At 46.3% G+C, this 22,446-nt stretch overlaps 1 protein-coding gene across 1 annotated transcript in view; it reads right to left on the bottom strand.

Annotated features, from left to right (window-relative positions):
• The window catches only part of Snx10 (sorting nexin 10), a 48,526-nt gene extending 29,289 nt beyond the window's left edge, over positions 1 to 19,237 (bottom strand). Inside the window, exon 1 of the mRNA XM_059256663.1 lies at positions 19,038 to 19,237. The gene's annotated coding sequence lies outside the window, so the exon portion shown is untranslated. The remainder of the gene's footprint in view (positions 1 to 19,037) is intronic.
• Between the last annotated feature and the right edge of the window lie 3,209 nt (positions 19,238 to 22,446).

Genomic DNA, 22,446 nt, shown 5'->3' with positions numbered 1-22,446 from the left:
GCATGGTAATATGGGATGCTAGTACAGCAGAGACTTGTGTGGAATGAACTAGAAAGATGACCTGGGGTACAACTGGGAATGAGGGGACTCGTGCATTTGTCCAAGCTCTCGTTCAAAGAACGGACCGAGTTCCTACTATATGCCATGTGCTGACCTAGACATAAGCAGAACGAAGCAGGTTCAGTCTCTGAGGTAACTACACAATTACAGTATGGGGATGACTTGAAAAGGACAGGGCGGGGGACCCTGGGACAAGAATGGAGGGACACACCCCACAGACGAACCTGGAGGCCGTGATGTCAAGGGAAAAGGGGACCATCACAAAAACCCAGGCATGCAGGAAGTGCCTACAGTTGTCACAGACAGAAGCAAAATGGTGGCTTCTGGAGGTGGCAGGGAGCGGGGTGGCGGTGTTCACTGGTGGTTTCAGTTCACAAGTTGAAGAATTCTGGAGATTGTTTGTACATTGTCTATGAGCAACCGAATCTCAACAAACAAACCACGTGTATATCTACAAATGGTTATTACAGTCAATCTTATATGTATCTTATATATTTTATAATACATAACTTAGATTCATATATACGTGTGTGATGTCCCCTGATCTACCGCATTTCTCCAACAGAGCAGAACTGTGGGGGAGACCTGAGCATGCTCACTGCACACAGTTGAGGACTTTGCCCAAGGTCTTTAAGTGAAGGAACGTGCACAAGAATCGCTTCAATTCCGACCCCTCTGTTTCCCAACTCCAGTGCCTAATGCTGGCTCTGTGGTGATGTAATATAGACAAATGGGTCAGAGGTGAGGACATCCCCCAGGGAGAGCTTCCCTCACCCACGCACTAAGTATGGGTGGATTCATACCTAAGGGAGACATTAGTGGGTTTTATTGATAGAGACACGTTTTCTCTCTCTTTTTTTTTTTTTTTTTTTTTTTTTTTTTAAAGGATTTTTTTAAAGATTTATTTATTTATTATGTATACAGAAGAGGGTGCCAGATCTCATTACAGATGGTTGTGAGCCACCATGTGGGTGCTGGGAATTGAACTCAGGACCTCTGGAAGAGTAGTCGGTTCTCTTAACCTCTGAGCCATCTCTCCAGCCCACGTTTTCTCTCTTTTATTGGACAACTTAAGAGAAATAAGCTCAGTCAGTACAGCGCTTACTGTATAAGCGTGAGATCCTCAGTTTGATCCTAGCACCCAGATATGATGGCATGCCTTCGCAATCTCAGCTCTGAGAAGGCAGACACAGGTAAATCCCTTGGGGAGGGGGGCAGAGAAGACGGGGTAAGAGGAAGGAGGGTAGGAAGGGAGGGAGGGAGAATATGAATGGGAATCCTCCAACGAACCCTTGACCTTGACTGTAAGCAATGCTACAACACACAGACCACAGGTCCTAGTACCAAAGTTAGTGTACAACAACCTACAAAAATACAAAATCAATAGAAGATTGAACACCAGTCATTGATCTAAGCCCATGAGAATTTAAATCTGTGGTCTGTCTCCAGGGGGAAAAAAAGACAGGAGCTGGAAAGAGGCTCAGCAGTTAGAAGCACTTGCTGCTCTTGTAGAGGACACGGGTTCAGTTCCCAGCGCGCATGCCTAGCAGCTCACAAGCCCCTGTGACTACAATGCCAGGGATGAGATACACTCTTGCAACTTCTGCAGACACTGACACACATACACACAAGTCAAAGTACATTTACAAAAACTGAAAATAGACATGTCAAATAACAGAAATTATTTATAACATACGTGACAAAAGACGAACAGATCAATTCCTGAAATGCTCTTCTTGCAAGTCTACCAAAGACTTTCTGTAAGAAGGCGAGCAAAGGTTTTCAGCCATCCACCTGTAAAACTAATACCCACAAGGTATTTAAATAAAATAACAGAAAGCCTTTGATTTGGCCCAAGTCTCACACTAGGCTCAACAGACTGGTCACACCAGAATGCAGTCTCCAGTCACGTGCAAAGCAATGGACAAACTTTGAAATTCGTGCCAATGAGTCACAAGGCTCTTTCCATAGTGTGGCAGGATGAGCAGGGCCAATCTGTTTGAACCTGATGAGGAAGCAATCAGTCCACTTGTTCCTTGTTCCTACCTCTTACAACATGTTTCCTTCCTCAGCCCTTCACCCGAGTTTGCCAGCCTCTGCTACAAAGCCAGTCTTCACTGCTCAGCTCACTGGAGGTCATCAGCTGGTCATATTTGTATGTGTGAGATAAGGAATCGAACTCAGGATCCTACACATGCTAGGAAGGTGTTCCACTAACTGAGCTATGTCCCCATCCCTCATCTAGTCTTTAAATAATATACTCCCTTCTTCTTCTTCTTCTTCTTCTTCTTCTTCTTCTTCTTCTTCTTCTTCTTCTTCTTCATCATCATCATCATCATCATCATCATCATGTCAGGTAGTGGTGGCGCACGTCTTTAATCCCAGCCCTCAGGAAGCAGAGGCAGGCGGATCTCTGTGAGTTTGAGGCCAGCCTGGTCTACAGACTGAGTTCCAGGACAGCAAAGGCTACACAGAGAAACCCTGTCTCAAAAAATTAAATAATAATAATAATATTTTGGAAAATAGAATTCCCACATACAGCAATTCCACTTCTGAGTATATATTTTATTTTTGTTATTTTATTTCATGCATATGGGTGTTTTGTCTGCATGTATGTCTGTGCACCACATGCCTGCCTACTACCCTCAGAGGTCAAAAGGTGTCAGAACCTGTGGAACTGGAGTTACAGATGGTTGTATCCATGATGTGGGTTCTGGGAATCGAACCTGGGTCCTCTAGAAGAGCAGCCAGTGCTCTTAACTTCTGATCCATCTCTCCAGGCCCTGGAGATATATATATTAGATAGGTAGATAGGTAGATAGATAGATAGATAGATAGATAGATAGATAGATAGATAGATAGATTTTTTTTTAAACTGAAAGTAGGATCTCAAAGAGATTCATACACATGTCCATAGCAGAATTATTCACAAGGCTAAGATGGAGAAGCAATTCAAGTGTCCATAGATAGATGAAACAATAAACAAAATGTGGCATGTGCACACAACAGTGTTCAGCCTTAAAAGGAAGTCATTAATACATGCTACCACATAGAGCAGTGGTTCTCAACCTGTGAATCACGACCCCTTTGGGGGTGGACAACACTTTCACAGGGGCTGCCAAAGACCATCAGAAAAAACAGATATTTACATTCCAATTCATAACAGTAGCAAAATTACAGTTATGAAGAAGCAATGAAAATAATGTTAGGGTTGGGGGTCACCACAGCATGAGGAACTGTATTAAAGGGTCTCAGCATTAGGAAGGTGGAGAACACCGATATAGATGAACTTCACAGATATTAGGCTAAATGAAAAACTTGGTCACAAAAGACAAATCCTTCATGATTCCACTTATACGAGGTTGTGTGTGTAATGAATGTGTTGTCAAGTGTCTTTCTCAATTCCTCTATCATATTTTTAGGGACAGAGCCCCTCCCTGAACCCAGTGCTCACCAACTAGCTAGCCTGACTAGGCTGTAAGCTCCAAGGTTGCTCTTGTCTCTGCACCCACCCTGCAGTAGAGTGACAAACACATGTCACCACATCAGGCTGGTTACATGGGTGGGGAGGACCCAAACTTAGGTCCCCATGTTCGCATGGCAAGGACTTCTCCAGCTGAGGCATTGCCACCCACACCCTCCTGTGAGGCTTTCAACCCAGTCAAATCATACAGGAAGTAGGAGGGGCTAGGGAGCAAGGAGGAAATGGCACACTCTTCTTGTTCAGTGGACAGTTTCAGTTCTGCCAGACACTGAAAGAGCTAGAAAGTGTGGCACGTGACATGCATGCACTACACATGACTGAGCTGTGCATTAAATGGGTTAAATGGTGAGTTTCATATTACACGTTTCCTCTCACAATCAAGACTTACGATTTTTAAAAGCTCTAAAGTACATTTAAATATTTAATCTTTTCTATTAACAGAAGCTCAAAGACACCAGATACCACAGCTGTCCCTTTAAAACTCAAGATTCGGGGCTAGAGAGTCAGCTCAGCAGGTAAGAGCACTGGCTGCTCTTCCAGCCAACCCAGGTTTGATTCCCAGCCCACACCTGGTGGCTCACAACCATCTGTAACACCAGTTCTGTGAGATCTGACACCCTCTTCTGGTTTCTTCAGGCACCAGACACACACGTGGTATACAGACATACACGCAGGCAAAAATTCATATGTGGAAAACAATTTTAAGAGAATAAAAGCAAAGATTGGATGATAATATCCACGACTGCCAGGGATCATTAGAAATGGAGATTAAACAACATCAGTAGGAATATGAGCTATGTCAACACCATGAAAAATATCGAGGCCCAAGCTGGGCGTGGTGATGTATGTTAACCTAACACTTAGAAGTCTGAGACAGGAGGATCATGAGTTCAGGGACCGTCTGAACTACAGAATGAGACCATGTCTTAAAAAAATTCTAAAAAGACAATTCAACCTTATATTTCAAAGATATTTATAAATTGTTTATATTCCTTAACTCAGAAAATTCAACCCAAACAGCTCAAAATTCAACACAAACAGCAGTTTGTGCAGAGTATTTGCACACCGGCAGACATCCCCAATGTGCTCTGCCTTCAAGGCCCATCCCAGCTTTGGGGAAGCCATGGCAGGAAGAATGAGGCAAGCTCAAGCTAGCCTGTGTTACAGTGTGAGACTGTATCTCAGAAAAATAAACAGCCAGGCCTGGTGATGCACGCCTTTAATGCCAGCACTGAGAAGGTAGAGGCATGCAGATCTCTGAGTTCGAGGCCAGTCTGGTCTACATAGCAAGTTCTAGGCCAACAAAGGATACACAGTAAGCCCTTGCCTCAAAAACAAACTGGGGCTGGAAAAATGACTCAGTGATGGCTCCATTCCCAGCACCCACATGGTGGCTCACAATCATCTATAACTCTGCTCCAGTGAATCCAATGCCCTCTTTTGGCCTGTGTGCTCAAGACATGCACACAGTGCACACACATGCACACAGGCAAAACATTCATACACATAAAATAAAATAAATAAATCTTTTAAAATTAAAAATAAATACAGGGGTGAGAAAGATGTCTTAACAGATTAAAGGTGCTCACTGCCAAGTATGATAACCTAAACTCAATTCCCCTGAACTGACATGGTAAGAGAACCAACTCCCTCAAGTAATCACATGATCAACACACACACACACACACACACACACACACACACACTGAAGATGTAGCCCAGTGGCACAGCATTTGCCTAACATGAATGAAAGGCTGTAGGCTCAACCACTATTACCACACACACAAAAAAAGGAAGAGAATGAGAATATAAAACAGAATGTTTGGACCAACCAGGCCGTGCTATTAATGCCTTTGCAGGGTATATGTTTGTTTCTTTTCTTATTTACTTAAAAATGGATCTTATGTGACCAAATAAGTGATGGTCACTTCTGGGTAGTGGAATTACTGCTATTCTAAATTTCTTTCTTTTCTGCATTTTCCCCAGAAGATAAAGATGAAATTGTTACTTTTGTTGAGACATGCCTGGCTTCTCGTTTTGTTTAAGACAAGGTCTCGCCCATCACCTAGGCTAGCCACGAACTCCAGGTATACCGCCTCAGCCTCCTGGGTTCCCAGACTGCAAGTATCCTGGGGATGGAACTTGGGGGCTTTGTGTATACTAGGCCAGCACTTTACCAACTGAGGCACATCCCCAGCCCTGTATTTGTTACTTTTAAAATGGTAAACTCAGGCTGGGCAGTGGTAGCCAGGCAGGTCTCTGAGTTCTAAAGAGTGAGTTCCAGGACAGCCAGGGCTACACAGAGAAACCCTGTCTCAAAACAAAACAAAACAAAAAAGGTACCCAGGAATCAGAGGTAAGTGGATCTCTCAAGGCCAGCCTGGTTTACTCAGAGAGTTCTAGGCCAGCCAAGGCTACAGAATCAACCACCACCACCACCCCCAAAAATAAATAAATAAAAAATATCTAATGAGGCTGGCCAATTGGAGAGAGAGAGAGAGAGAGAGAGAGAGAGAGAGAGAGAGAGAGAGAGAACGCTTCACTTTTCTGTCCTCATGAAATGCTCAGCTGCTTTTCTAATTTAGTTTTAAAGTTCCGTGGTCCTCTTAGGTTCATGCTCTCGAGGACACTAGATACTTCATAGTTTTCTGAGGAGTTTTCTCACCTGCTGGCACTGCCCTGGGCACTGCCCTGGGCACGTCTGTGGCAGGGTAGGCACTCTCCCACACCTCCCAGGGCACTCAGAACCGGGTCCTGTCCAGAGCTGCACTACCCTAACACCACTTCTGTGACCGTCCCTAAGCATGGGTTGCAACATCAAGGATGAGTGTTGGACTCCAGAGGGGCTAACCCACAGGCTGGGCTGCCTCAGGTACCACCCCATATTTAGGTAATGACCGCCCCCTCCCTGCATCTGAACCAGGAAACCCTGGAGCGCCACTCAGGAGCTCTTCGGAACTGCGCTGGAAAGTGGTTAAAGACAACTGGAGAGATAAGGATGTCCCGGCTAAAGGGCTCAGAGGTGAACTGGGAAAAGATGTAGAGAAAAAATTTCCGAGCTGAACAAAGCCTGTCACCCACCAGTGCTGAGTCATCCCTCGGCCTGTGTGCCTGCCTGTGGGGGGCGCTCGGGCTGAGGCAGGGACTTGCACGTGTTAAGCTAGCACCCCACAATTCTGTCGGAGTCACTGTTCTGTTGCTGTGAACAGACACCATGACCAAGGCAATTTATAAAGAAAGCACAGGCTGGGCAGTGTGGTGGCGCACACCTTTAATCCCTGCGCTCAGGGGATAGAGGCAGGTGGATCTCTGTGAGTTCAAGACTAGCCTGGTCAACAGAGCTACACAGAGAAACCTGTCTCAAAACAAAACAAAACGAGAGAGAGAAAGAGAGAGAGAGAGAGAGAGAGAGAGAGAGAGAGAGAGAGAGAAGAAAGAAAACACTAGCAGGGATTGGAGGCTTGCTTACAGTTCCAGACAGCTCGTCTTTGGTCATCAAGGTGGAGGGCAAGGTGACAGACGCTGGAGCAATGACTAAGACCTTACATCCTCTCAGCAAGAGGACACAGGAGCAAGACAGGGCCTGGTGTGGGTTCTTGAAACCTCAAAGCCCATCTCCAATGACACTCCTCCTCCAACAAAGCCACACTTCCTCATCGTCCCTAAACAGCCCACTGACTTGGAACCAAACAATCAAATATATGAGCCATTTTTGTTTAAGCCGCCACAAACTTTTACAGGTTATGTGAATGAAAATCAACAAAACCACTCATGTTCAAATCTCTACCATATGTGCTAGAAGTTAAATTTATGGTGCTAAACATGACCAAAATTGGGGTTTAAAATTAAGGAACAAAAAAAAAAAAAAAAAACTTCACGATTATTCTGACGACATCCTGGAACTGTGTGCAGAACTGCATGCTGAGTGTTGGGCCTGACCCCCTTCCATCCTCACACTAGGAAACACACCATTGGGGGCTGGAGACATGGCTCAGCAGTTTTCCAGAGGACTCCAGTTCGATTCCCAGCACCCCCACGGCAGCTCACAACTGTCTGCAACTTCAAGATCTGACACCCTCACACAGACATACATGCAGGCAAAACACCAAGGCACATAAAAGAAAAATAAATTAGTTAAAAAAAAAAAAAGAAAAGACACCATTCAGTACAGTGGGGGAACAAATATGGAGGAGAGGTGAAAAAAAGAGAACAGGAAGAGCAGAGGAAGGGCAGGGTGGCCGCCACCAGAGCAGGTGTGCAGACGCGAGGATGCTCTAACGGGAGCCGTGCTATTCCTGCTCAGAAACGGCCCTCACCTCTCAGATCAAAAAGTACTACTTCCTGCAGGGCAGTGGTGGTGCACACCTTGAATCCCAGCACTCAGGAGGCAGAGCCAGACGGATCTCTGTGAGTTCGAGCCCAACCTGGTCTACAGAGTGAGATCCAGGACAGGCTCCAAAACTACACAGAGAAACCCTGTCTCGAAAACCCAAAAAAGAAAAAAGAAAAAGAAAAAGTACTACTTCTACCTTCCCCGGGTCTTCTTTGATGCTAACAAGGCTCCCTTCGTTAATGATCTATTTGAGCTACATTTGTTTATTTCTGTTTTAGAACAGCTGGTAAATGCAGCTGTGGTAGTGCATGCCTGTAATCTCACTACTCAGGAGGCTGAGGCAGAAGGATGCCACACAGTCCCAGCTAGCCTGGGCTACGGAGCAAGCCAAAATAAGCTCAAAAATAGGCAAGTAAATAAAAAGAGGGGTAACTGACAGTGGGGTGTCTGGGGTTCTCTAGAGGACAAGTCCCTGCCAAAGGATCGTTTTGTTTTGTTTTGTTTTCAGATAGGGTCTCACCTGGTGTGGAGGCATATACTTACAATCTCAGTGCTTGGGAGACAGAGGCAGTGATTAATAACAAGTCCTAGACAAGCGTGGATTTCATGAGACACCCCCCACCAAAAAAAAAAAAAAAAAAACCCACATACTATCAGAACTGTTAAATTTCAAAGCCAGGACTAAAGGTGCCTATCTAACATATCACAGCAGACCTGGCCTCCAGGTTCTCCCAGCATCCTTCAGTCCCTACTTGTTACAGAGTATGGCTGACATACCCTCCCTCTACCTGAACTCTTCAGCCCAGGGGCTGGGCTGCCCTTCCCCCAGGGGCTCTTCCCTAAATAATCCAGATGGTTTGGTTACCTACCCCTTTTGTACCTTTGGCCTTCTGGCTGCTGCACTTGGTTCCCCCCTCCCCCCTTTCCCTTCCCCTCCTCCTCTCCCCACAGAGCCTTCTTGTGGAATAGAATATTTAACTATGTAAAGATACATTGCATTTGTTTGTTTAACTGCAGAATAATTAACTATGTAAAGATGTGTTGCATTTGTTTATGCTGCATTTGCTTAACTATGTAAAGATGTGTTGCTGTCTCACTTTGCCTGCCTAAGGCACCTGATTGGTCTAACAGAAAGCTGAACGGCCAATAGCTAGGCAAAGGAAGGATAGGCAGGGCTGGTGGGCAGAGAGAAAAGGGGAGCCAGCCAGCCCAGGGCCAGACAGACAGAGAAAGCAGGAAAGCAGGATCGACGGTATGTAAACGAGGTAAACGAGCCTGGGGCAGCATACAGATTAGCAGAAATAGTTTAAGTTAAAAAGCTAGCTAGAAACAAGCCTAAGCTAAGGCTGTGCATTCATAATTAATAATAAGTCTCCGTGTCATGGTTTGGGGGCTGGCAGTTCAAGAAAGCCTGCTACATAGCCCAGCTCAGTCTGGTCATGTCCACTCTGGACTCACCCACATGTCCCTGTGCCTGCCTCAACCTATGCCCTCCCATGTAACTATGATAAACTTTCTCCTCCACCATACCTAGGGGCAGTCATGTCCTTTCCTTTTTCTTTTTTTTTCTTTCATCCAAGAACTAACAGACAAAACCCTGTAAAAAATAAAGGAATCTCAACATTTGGAAGATGATGTAGGAGGACCCAGAGTTCAAAGTCAGCCTCAGCTACATGAGACGCTGTTGTAACAGCCTGTCCTTGCCCCCACAAAACAGGAAACTAAAGGCAATCTAAATAAATTGAAAATGTCCTGTGTCTGTGGATGAGAAAACATCAAGATAAACAGCTGCCCATCTGCAGATGGATGCACTCACTAATCCCAGATCTTTCTTTGACTAACTTTCTGAGCTGAGTGTGGTTGCACACCTATAATCCTAGCATTTTAAGAGTCTGAGGAAGACAGGGCGAGGTGGTGCACACCTTTAATTTCAACACTGGGGAGGCAGAGGCAGGTAGATCTCTGAGTTCATGGCCAGCCTGGTCCACAAAGTGAGTTCCAGGACAGCCAGGACTACACAGGGAGACCCTGTCTCGAAAAACAAAACAAAACAACAAAGAAAAATCTATTTAAAAAGTCTAGGGATGTCGTTCAGTGGTAGGGTGTTTGCCTAGCAAGCATAAGACCCTGGGTTTAATGCCTAGCATACTAAATTTTAAATCTCCTATTTTAAAAAAAAGGAGTAAATTCCCATGGCCTTAGATTTAGCAAATGATTTTCAGATAAGGTAGCAACAACGTAAACAACAAAAACCAATTAAACCAGATTTCATGAAGAGTGTTTTGAAATGTAAACTTGGCTGGGTAGCAAAAGTCTGTGATCCCAGCAAGTGAGGAGGCTGAGGCAGGAGGAGGCCAAGTCCAAGACCAGTCAGGGTATCCATCAAGGATGAGCTCCTATCTCAAAATCAAAAAGATGGAACCATCACAGTCACCACCTGACCACGGTGCTGTGGGAGCCCACAAAAGCTTCCTAGTGAGATCGGAGCTTGCTTTACACAGCAGGGCTGCATTGGGGGATGGCTTGACCATGTGCAAGGTCACCAGGTGTCTGGGATGGTCTACACTTGGCTGTGCTGGGGGGAGGTCTTTTGCTCCACCCCTTGGCATTCCTTTAAAAGCCCTTTAGAAGATACAGAAGGGATTGGTGGGTGTTGACCCAGGCCCTCCCGAGGCTATCCTGTGTTTCTAACTGTCTCTCTCCTCTATATTTCTATCTACAAATTCCTCATTTCTCCCTGCTCAAGAGTACTCTGGGGGAAAAGTGGGGGCAGGCCCCTCACACCTTCCGAATGACTCTTACAGTCTTACACATACCTACCTGGTGTGCAAGGTCCCCAGAACTAGTAGGAAGGGTTGGGATCACTCTAAGGAAGGGCTCTTCTCCTAACTCCTGAAACACCGCTAATAGAATCCACACCGAAAGTAAATACAGGGACTTCTTACAAGACCTAAAAACCCAACTCTAAAGGGTTACAGTGATCCAAGCGAGATTCCTAGAAACTCTGAAATTCCTTCCTTCCTCAATCCTGTGTGTCCTCCAACTCCAGACATCCCTTGGTGCCTGCCACAGCCACGCCTGCCCTCTGTGCCACCATCCACTTGTCCCCTGCATATAGATCTGAATGAATCTTACCATTAACCGAGTCTACAACCTCCTCCACAGACTGTGGGGTAGACATCTGCTCCTCACCCCTTGGCACGTACTTTCATTAGTTTCAGTTTTAGAAGACTAATCATATTTGTAACAATGCAATTACTTTCTAATATATTTTATACTTAGTGTGTGTGTGTGTGTGTGTGTGTGTGTGTGTGTGTGTGTGTGTGTGTAAGTCAGAGGACAAGCTCCAGAAGCTGGCTCTTTCCTTCCATCACATAGTACCTAGAGATTTAATACAGATAGTCCCACTTGACAGTAAGCACCTTAACCCACTAAGCCATCTTAGGAGCCCCTAATCTTATTTACACACACACACACACACACACACACACACACACACACACACACACAGACTCTGTTTCACGTGTAACCTAAATGTGTCCTCTAAATGCCTCACTGCTGGCAAGCTATGGACAAGTCAGATATAAACCTGCATTTGACGAATTTTGTAAGGAATATAAGTCAAGAGAGAACCAGAAGTTAGCCTTTAACCATACTTTGGAAAAAGAGGACGATCAAATGTGTGTCCCCACCCCACCCCACCCTCTCACACACACACACACACACACACACACACACACACCAGCTGCACTAAACTCATCTTCTGGGGCCAGTGTCTCCACTGCTTTTCAAGGTACCAAAAAAACCAAAGGCAGGCAGAAAACAACCTGTCTTTTTTGAGACAGGATTTCTACAGCTTAAGCTGGCCTGAAACTCCTACGTAGCCCAGGAGAGCCACCCCTTCTGACTCAGCCTCTCAAGTGCTGGGATTATAGGTTCGGGCCACTGAAGGGACTCTGGCCAGCTCAAGCATGGTGAGCATGACTCTGGCAGGCCTTGCCCTTCCCCCACACCCTCTACCTTGATAAAAAAAAACAAAAAAAAAAACAAAAAAAACTATTAGATTACGTTCCAGAGTAGCCGCCAAGGCCTATTCCCTTTCTTGGCCACTTCCTCCTCCTGACGACTCCCACCAGGGTCCAGCAGCTATCAAAGTGTTGAAGTCCAGCAATCAGAAGCCCCTTTGGCTCACCTAATTGACATGCCCAATTAAAATTAAACACCTCATCCTAACACAGGGTTTCTCCTTTACTTTTATAAACTGCCATTTTCCTATGGGCCATGCCTGTCTCCTCTCTATGCAGAGGCAGTCCTTGGTCCTGCTGGGACAAACACTCCTGCCCCCTTTCCCTTGTCCCCTTCCCCTTGTCCCTCATCCTCTATCTCTTCTACCGCCACATCCTCACCCATCCTAACACAGACCCCCCCCCCTCTTCCTCTTCTCTTAAGAATGACACCTGCAAGGTCATTGGCTGCTGTTTTTCTGCCTGAGTCACAAAGCAGCCACTTTAACTTTTCTTCCCGCTTAATAAAGGAGCTCTCAGTGAAAACAGGTGTTTGGGTGTGGTTTGTGCCTAATCTGGGGTCTGGGAGGGAGCACCCCCCTCCATTCAGGAGTCCCCTTCAGCCACCACACCTGATTTAGAACAAGCTATCTTAGATGGCACTCAGGACCATAACTCAGATTTTTTTTAATTAAATTTTGTTTATTTATTGTGTATGTGAGCATGTGTGTGTGGACGGGCATGTGTGTGGGTGACATGTGTGAATGGGCATGTGTGTGGGGGACATGTGTAGACAGGCATGTGTGGGTGTGACATGTGTGGACGGGCATGTGTGGGGGTGACATGTGTGGACAGGCATGTGTGGGGGTGACATGTGTGGACGGGCATGTGTGTGGGGGACATGTGTGGACGGGCATGTGTGGGGGTGACATGTGTGGACAGGCATGTGTGGGGGTGACATGTGTGGATGGGCATGTGTGGGGGGGACATGTGTGGACGGGCATGTGTGGGGGTGACATGTGTGGACGGGCATGTGGGGGGGGACATGTGTGGTCGGGCATGTGTGGGGGTGACATGTGTGGACAGGCATGTGTGGGGGTGACATGAGTGGACAGGACAGGACATGACACCAGTGGGAGAAGCGTAACAAAGCCCAGCACTCAGGAGCAGAGTGGCTCTCTGAGCTGAAGGCCAGCCTGGTCGACAGAAAGAGTTCTAGGACAGCCTGGGCTACACAGAGAAACCCTGTCTCAAGGACAGGCAGGCAGACAGGCAGGGATGGGGTATAGGGGGGAAGAGGGTGGGCGGACAATCCAGCCTGGGAATCTTTTTCATAGGAAGCTGATCTGGTGATCTCAAGAGCAATCCCAAGTGCGGTGATTATCAAAATGCCTGGGCAAACAAACACAGGAGGGAAACCGAGACTCTCCTCTAGGAACAGAATGAGCCAGAGGAGGTTCTAGGACCACTGCAGCTGAGGCAGGGTCTGGGTTAGCAAGCTGTGTCAGTGAATCAGCCAGATTCTCTAGAGGCACAGAACTGCTAGGAGATACATAGATATAGATATAATTATTTAATATACATAGATATATTAAATTAGCTGTGGTACAGCTAGTCCATCAATGGCTGTCCCAGTGGAAAGTTCAAGAATCCAAGTTGTTCAGTCTGGTGTCTCAGCTGGTCTTCAGCCTAAGACAGAATCCCAAAGAAGTAGGCTCTAAAGTTAGTGAAGGAATGGACTTGCCAGTGAGAGAGCAAGCCGACAGAGAGAGACAGAGAGACAGAGAGACAGAGACAGAGAGACAGAGAGACAGAGAGACAGAGAGAGGCAGAGAGAGACAGAGACAGAGAGACAGAGAGAGAGATTCATTAATATAGCTTGCCAACGGATTAAAGGTGGATCTTCCCACTTCCAAAGATCCAGATTAAAAATATATCTTCCCACTTCAAATGGAGAATTTTAAAAATTCTCTCACAGGTGTACCCAGCCTCTTGGGTTTTAGTTAACTCCAGATGTAGTTAAGTTGACAGCCAAGAATAGTCATCACAATCACCTTGACACATTTGTGGAGGTAAAGCATGGGGGAGTCGTCACCCCGAAGGAATACCTCTGCCTGGACACAGGGTCAGAGCTCTGTGCTAAAGTAGATGGTACCTCACATGGGCCACCTTCACAGAAGGCAGGGTCACCGACTGCAGTCGGGAGCTCAACAACCCGGACCAAAATCACATGTCCAGGAGAGAGTCCTTCAGAAGCCAGCCCGGGACACAAAGCTGCTCCCAGGGGATGCTCACTGCAGCCCTGTTTTTCGTTTGAGTTTTGTTTTGGTTTTGGTTTTGGTTTTTGGGTTAGTTGGTTGGTTGGTTGGTTGGTTGGTTGGTTGGTTGGTTGGTTTGGTTTCGTTTGGTTTTTGTTCTGGTTTTTGGGTTAGTTGGTTGGTTGGTTTGGTTTCGTTTGGTTTTTGTTCTGGTTTTTTTTAGAGGCAGTGAGTTTTAACCCAGTGCCTTGTACATGCTAGTGCTCCACCACTGAGCTCCATCCCCATCCATTCACATTTCTAACCAACAAAGCTGAGATAACTGAAATGCCCACTAGTAAGGAAACGACAGTGTAAAGTCCAACACATTTGTGGTAAACCCAGTAGTCGGAAAGAGGCAACTGAGTAAATGCTGAGCCAGGGAGACATCCATGGTACAGGGAGTGGAAAGCACAGCCCACCCACCGACGTGAAGTGTAATTCCCTGACATAAGAACACACATGCAGTCATTCTGCACACTGCCCAGCTGCACCCGCTGAATTTCTATCCTGCTTAATTAAGTCTTATTTATCTTTGAGGACACGCTGCCTGTGGGCCAGAAGTCCTCTTCACATAGGCTGGCCAATATTTGTCAGATCTAAGATGGCTGCCGAAGTGACCACCTCTCAATAAATGACACACGGTGCTGTGGGAGCTGACAGGCGCCATGGTAACAACTGCAAAGATCCAGGAAAGGCACAAAAGGAGGATGAGGAGCCCAAAGTTCCAGAAAACCTCCACCCATCCCCAGGAAAGAAACGCTGCTCCTCCCCTTCGTTAGCCACTTCCTCCTATCATTGCCCAAGGATGGAGAGGCTGCTGTATGAGCTTTTAGCCCATTTCTCCCATTCTTAGCCAAGAATAAATGTCTCCTTCACTGCTCAGATGGTGTTACAGGTTACACAATCCAGAGACAGGAAGGGAAGAAGACTCAGTTGTGGGAGGAGACTCATAACATGATATATACTTAGATCCTTACATATGCAAAGATGAAAATGTATACATACAGAAGGATGTATGCCAATATAAACAGAACCGGGTAATTATACACTCCTAGAGTAACCAAACTTTAAAAAACCAACCTTACTTTTGTAAGTTAAAAATGTACTTATGTAGGGGGTTGGAGAGATGGCTCGGTGTTTAAAAACACTTGACGCTGTCCCAGAAGACCCGGGTTTGATCCCAGCACTTGAATGGCGGATCACAGTTATCTCTTAAGTCCAGTTCCAGGGGAATCCAATGCCCTCTTCTGGCATCTGTGGGTACTGCATGCACATAGTGCATAGACATACACACAGTCAAAATACTCAAAACACATAAAATAAAAATAAGTAAAATCTCAAAAGAAAAAAAGAAGGTTCTAGTAAAACTAACATAAAATACCCACAAGAATAAAAGCAGCTGCCATTTACAGCCATTGGTCACGCTGTGTGCACACTGCATACACTGTACTGTGTACATTACACACACTGTCTCCCTCACGTCTCACAACCTGCCTGTTCTGCAGACAAAGACGAAAGCTCAGAGGTGAGGTGACTTGTTCAAGGTCATCAATCCGTCCCAGAAGCCAACCCCTCTGTCACAGGTTATCACGATGCATTCTTAAGGTGCTGGCTACGCTCACTAACCCAGGGGAGCTGAGCCTAACTTCCTCCTACCAGGTATGGGCCAACAAGACGGCGCCCAAGGTAAGGGGACTTGTCACCAACCCTGCTGACCTGGGTTCAATCTCCAGAAGAGAACCAGCTCCAACCAGTTGTGTTCTGACCTCCACACACAAAGAAATAAAATGTACTTTTGTTGTTGTTGTTGGAGACAGGGTCTTTCTGTGTAGCCGTGGCTGTCCTGGAACTCACTTTGTAGACCAGGCTGGCCTCAGACTCACAGAGATCCACCTGCCTCTACCGGCACCCTGCCTATAAAATGTAATTTTTTTTAATTCTGTGATACATTTCCTTTGTATAACCTTTCTTGGAAGATCCGATCACAATATTTTTAGCCTTATCTGGCAAACACTGAATTACAATCTGCCTCCCAGTAAACTGTGAAGTCCAAATAGCACAGCTCCCCTCCGTCCTTGTTTACTTTGGGATCTCTGGTCTCTACCTTAACAGCACAGACCGGATTCCCTGTCACATTACACTGACAAAATGGTAGTGACCAAACAATGCCCAGAAGTCACCCAAGAGCTTAGGGCACCACACTAACAAAGCATAGGGTGCCCGGTGTTCGCCCATGGGTTGGTACTGCAAAGCCAGATCTCTGAGCATATACCTCACAGCACTCCTGACTGTGAATCAAAAAGTCTGAGGTCTTGGCCAAGCAGTAGTGGCACATGCCTTTAATCCCAGCACTCGGGAGGCAGAGACAGGCGGATCTCTGTGAGTTCGAGGCCAGCCTGGTCTACAGAGTGAGTTCCAGGAAAGGCGCAAAGCTACACCGAGAAACCCTGTCTCGACAAACCAAAAAAAAAAAAAAAAAAAAGTCTGAGGTCTGCTGGTGGTGGTGGTGCATACCTTTAATCCCAGCACTCAGGAGGCAGAGGCAGGCAGATCTCTGTGAGTTCAAGGCCAGCCTGGTCTACAGAGCTAGTTCCAGGACAGCCAGGGCTACACAGAGAAACCCTGTCTGAACACACACACACACTCCAAAAGTCTGAGGTCGGGCTGGAGAGATGGCTCAGAGGTTAAGAGCACTGACTGCTCTTCCAGAGGTCCTGAGTTCAATTCCCAGCAACCGCATGGTGGCTCACAACCATCTGTAATGAGATCTGGTGCCCTCTTCTGACCTGCAGACATACATGCAGGCAGAACACTGTATACATAATAAGTAAATCTTTAAAAAAAAAAAAAAAGTCTGAGGTCTACTCATCTGCCTAGACTCCTGCTAAGTGGCCTTGGACCACCCGCTTCACCTCGGCTTGTCTGGTAGCCTTACTTATAAAACAAGAGCTGACAGCAGAACCTGCTTCTATGGTTATTGAGCAATAAACAAATTAACGCAAGGAGAACACCTTGGACTAAAGTCTCCCTATTAAGACACACATACAATTACCGCTAATGGCTGTTATTAGGTTTTGAAAAACACGGAACCACAGGCTGAAAGGGCTGAGGGGCCAGTGTTTGCTTTTCATCTGGTCACTTAATACATACTAATATGTTTAAAAGATGATGTAATTGCACCAATGAATCATGCTTCCCAGCAGTAATCCTGGGACGCTGGACAATCCTGGGTTACTTTGAGTTCTGAAGACATGTAACTCTAGTTCAATTTACTTAACCTAGCCGGGAGTCCCCAGGTATCATCTGCTCAAGGAAACAGGTTCAATTTGTTTACCAATGTACAATGCTAAATAATACTGATATAAATATCAAAATCTCAAATTTGACAGCTTCAGTTCCACACATGCAAGAGAAAATATCCATGTTATATAGTTGATTTCCTAACAAAAACAAAAACTCATCTGATTTGTTATCCCTATTAGTTATCGTGGAACTAAGATACTGCCAAGTATGTTGTACTTTAAAAAGTTATAACAAGGGGTTGGAGAGGTTAAGAGCACATATTGCTTTTACAGCGGCCCTGTTTATTCACAGCACCCACACTGGCTGGCTCACAGCAATGGCCTGTAACTCCAGCTCCTAGAGTCTGGCCCCTGGCCCCCTCAGGAACTCACAAATGCAGACCTACACAATCATTCTACGTAGCCCTAGCCAGCCTGGAAATGGATATGTAGCCCAGGCTGGCCTCGAACTTGTACTGATCCTCCTGCCTCTGCCTCCCAAGTGCTGGGATTACAGGTGTGAGCCACCAGGCTTGGCTCTAGGCTAGACTCCTGAATATTCCCACACGTACACCATGACTGACTCTTCATCAACCCAGTGAACGCTTTTCTTTGAAGTGCTCTTTTAATCTCTTCTCATCATATATGGAGTCTTAATATTCGCCTCTTTTCCCTGCTACTTCAATCTGATACTCCCTCCCTCCCCTAGTCTCTTTCTTCTTAAAATGCTTTCAGCAGAGGCCAGTGAAGCGCACGGGCTTTGCCTCTGACAGCAGCCTGTGAAAGTGAAAGCAGCCGGAACTATCGGAAACTTCAGAACAACAAAAAAAAAAAAAACCCTCAGTTTTCCCTTCCAGGATCTGAACCGAGTTCCCGACACCCAGGTCAGTGGTTTACTACCACCTGTGACTACCGCTTCAAGGGAGACAGAGGCTGTCTGCTGGCCCCCACAGGCACTGCCACACATGAGGCATACAGTCACACAGAGACACAGAGACATATAAATAAATTAAACACAAATCTTTAGCCGGGCAGCAGTGGCGTGCACTTTTAATCCCAGCACTCAGGAGGCCGAGGCAGACGGATCTCAGTGAGTTCAAGGCCAGCCTGGTCTACAGAATGAGTTCCAGAACAGCCGAACAGCCAGGACTACACAGAGAAACTCTGTCTCAAAAAAAAAAAAAAAAAAAAAAACACTTTAAAAAAGAAAGAAAGAAATGTATACTATTGGGCGGAAGAGATGACTCAATGGTTGGGAGCATTTGATGGTCTTCTGGAACACCTGAATTTGGTTCCTAGTGCCCACACCAGTGTCTCACAACTGCCTGTAACTCCAGTTCCAAAGGATCGTCTGAGGGTGCCTGCACCCGTGTGCAGGTACCCACACAAATAATTCAAAGTAAAATAAATCCTCTTCTTTTCATCATGATTAAATCTCAGCACTTGCTCACAACAGGTGGACATATCAAGGAAGTTGCCCAAGGCTTTCAAACCAATGTCTGAAAACAAGCCTCACAGAATCACCACAGTCACTCAATCACAAACCAAACACACTCAACAAGCCAAGGCACCAACCTGTTAAAAGGACGGACTTTGAAAATGCATCCTCGGAAACAAGCCACTTCTGTCTAATAAAGCAAAAAGGAATAGCGTTCGAAGAAGAAAGCTGTATTTCTACATCTCCGGAGTTCTTAGGGGCTCTGGGTTTGCCCATCAGTCTGATGACACACTGGACATCCCAGGGTATTTTGTTCATTACAAAGCGGACCCGCCAGAGCCTTAGGAGGAAGAAGGCGGAGACAAGCAGGGGGTAGGGCTTGTTAGGTGAAGGATTAGGCAAAAACATGTCCGGCCCACTGGTTTCATTTGCCTGACTAATGGTTTAACTCTTTGTTGGCAAGTGTCCTATTCCTCTGAACGTTCTTCTCACACCACTGCAGCTCCTCAGGCTCTCTCTCCTCCACTGGCTAAACATGCAAAGTGAGAGGAATCAAGTTCCCGACACAGAAACTGTTACAGGCAAAGGGGAGCAATGGCCTTGGGGGAAAGATGTTCTTATGACATCAAATATGTCTTCATAGTCCACAATATCATATCTAAGGCTAAAAAAGTCTTAAGAAGATAATCTCTTCCACATTTAAAAAAAATGGCAGGGTGGTGGTGGGGCATGCCTTTAATCCTAGCACTTGGGAGGCAGAGGCAGGCGGATCTCTGAGTTCAAGGCCAGCTTTGTCTACATAATCAAAAATTCATAGTCAAGATTTGGGCAGGTGGTGCATGCTTGCCATCCCAGAACTTGGGATGTGGAAGCAAGAAGCGCTGGAGTTCAAGGATCTCTTAGCTATAAAGTTCAAGGCCAGCCTGGGCCACATGAAATCCTGTGTCAAAGCAAACAAGGGGCTAGAGAGACGGACAGTGGATAGAGCACTGGCTGCTCTTCCAGAGGACCTGGGTTCAATTCCCAGCACCTACATGGCAGCTCACAACCATCTGTAACTCCAGTTCAGAGGATCTGACATCCTCCTCTGGCCTCTGAGAGCACCAGGCACACACTGTGGCACACAGACATACATGCAGGCAAAACACACACACACAAAATAAAAATAAGTATGTCTTAAAAAAAAAAAAAGACACCATATGCTGAGCAGTGTTCTAATTGGCCTTCAAAGGAAGATTAAGAATGAGAAATACAAGTACCCCCAAAATGCTGCAAACCAATCTCACCCAATTTAATGACTTCCAACAGCAGAGATTCCTCATTACAGTTTTGTAAGTCCGTGTTAAGACATGGGTCTCTCCAGGCTAAAATCAAGATGTCCACTAGGGCACCACAAGGCCTCAGGTTACTTCTCCTCTGTCCATAGTCAGGAAAGCCTGTCAACTTTGAAGGGACTCATCCAGAATAAGACCATGAAGATGGCTCACTTGCTACAAAATCCTGCCAACCCGAGTTTGATCCCCAGGGCCTACCTTAGGAGAAAAATGACTTTGGAAAGTTATCCTCAGACCGCTGCACGCGTGCTCTCTCTCACACTCACACACACACACACACACACGTAATGTGACTTGCTCCCTGAGCTCCTGCTGCTGTGACCCACATGATGGGCAGCGACGTAGAATTGGAGATCAGGCTAGGACTGGCTGAAGAACCAGCTACTGTTCCTAAGAGCTCAGTATCACTGAAGTGCAGCCTTCTATACTTCACTGGGACAGCAAAGTACTTCCTGAGGTCAACATACAGAAGCTGATAACAACTGTAGTCCAAGAGAGTCAGACTACATCTTGAGTGAACTCGGCAATGCAAGAGTCTTCCGTGGATTACTGGTTTCGAAGGTATGAAGGGTTCAGAGAGCGCAGCTGAGGCTTGGCACCTTGTGGCAGGGTCAGTGTCCTGCAGAGAGGGCCTGAGGGGCTATAGGTGAAGGTCAATCTCCAGTTGCTATGGAGATCCCAGGATATTGGGAGATGCTATGACCCAGGAGAACTGCAGAAATGGAATGGAGATGGCCTAAGGGACAGCCTTTGGGGGCTGTGGATGGCAGAGCTGGAGAGGCAGGGCTGCCCAAGCCCTTTGGAGCCCAAACGATTACAAGCCTCAGATGCCAGGCACTGAGCTCCGAGATTTGGTTCCACACTGCTAGATTTGGTTTTGCTTTGCTGTGTCTGTTCTTATGTCCTGGTTCTTGCCATCCTGGCATGTCCATATAGCATGTTCACAATCACACAATAATATTTGTTGTTTTTTTTTTTAATCAAGTTCTCTAGCCAGGCATATGGTGTACACCTTTAATCTCAGCACTTGGAAAGCGGAGGCAGGTGGATCTTTATGAGCTCTAGGCCAGCCTGGGTCTAAAGAGCAAGTTCCAGGCCAGCCAGAGGTACACAGTGAGACTCTGTCTCAGAGAAAGAGAAAGAGAGAGAGAGAGAGAGAGAGAGAGAGAGAGAGCGAGAGAGAGAGAGAGAGAGAGAGAGATTAAGTTCCTTAACATAGCCACAGCCTATAAAGTCCTTTTTTCCAAGCAAGAAAGCTGCAGCACAGGAGACGCGCTAGACACTGTGCAATGCGGGTAAAGCACCAGTCTGTCCATCAACTACCCTTCAATTTCGCTCTTACAGCCTCTTATTCTAACACACTTAGGGGATGGTGAGACGGCTCAGCAGTCAGACACACATGCTGCGGCTCTTGCCGAGGACCCGAGTTCAGTTCCCAGCACCCATGCAGAGCGACTCACAGCTGCCTTTCACTCCAGATTCAAAGGGGACCTGATGCTTCTCTCTGTGGGCACCCACACACACATACATGCATGTGGTGTGCATGTGTTTGCACACATACACACGCACTTTTCAAAACAGATTCTGCAAAGATTTATCTATTTAAATGCTGTGAGATGTCTTTCTGTACGCTGTGAATATGTGTTGCTCTGATTGGCTGCTAAATAAAGTTGCTTGGCCAATGGTGAGGCAGAATAAGGTGAGGCGGTACATTCCAACTGGAGAGAGAGGAGAAGAAAGGAGAGTGGGGAGACACCAGCCCACCGCCCAAGGAGCAACAACATGCCAGCAGACCGGTAATACCACGGCCACATGGCAACATAGAGATTAATAGAAATGGGTTGAGTTAAGTTGTAAGAGCTAGCTAACAAGAAGTCTGACCCGCCGGGCGGTGGTGGCGCACGCCTTTAATCCCAGCACTCGGGAGGCAGAGGCAGGCGGATCTCTGTGAGTTCGAGGCCAGCCTGGGCTACCAAGTGAGTTCCAGGAAAAGCGCAAAGCTACACAGAGAAACCCTGTCTCGAAAAACCAAAAAAAAAAAAAAAAAAAAAAAAAAGAAGTCTGACCCATAGGCAATACAGTTTGTAAATAATACAAACCTCTGTGTGTTTACTTGGGACTAAGCGGCTGTGGGATGTAGGTGGGAGAGATTTGTCCCGACCACAGGGCCAAGTCGGCATTTAATGTATGAGTGATTTGCCTACATGCATGT

The sequence above is a fragment of the Peromyscus eremicus genome, chromosome 3, assembly GCF_949786415.1.
Source record: "Peromyscus eremicus chromosome 3, PerEre_H2_v1, whole genome shotgun sequence".
NCBI classification, from domain to species: domain Eukaryota; kingdom Metazoa; phylum Chordata; class Mammalia; order Rodentia; family Cricetidae; genus Peromyscus; species Peromyscus eremicus.
This window is presented reverse-complemented; position numbering and strand designations above follow the sequence as displayed.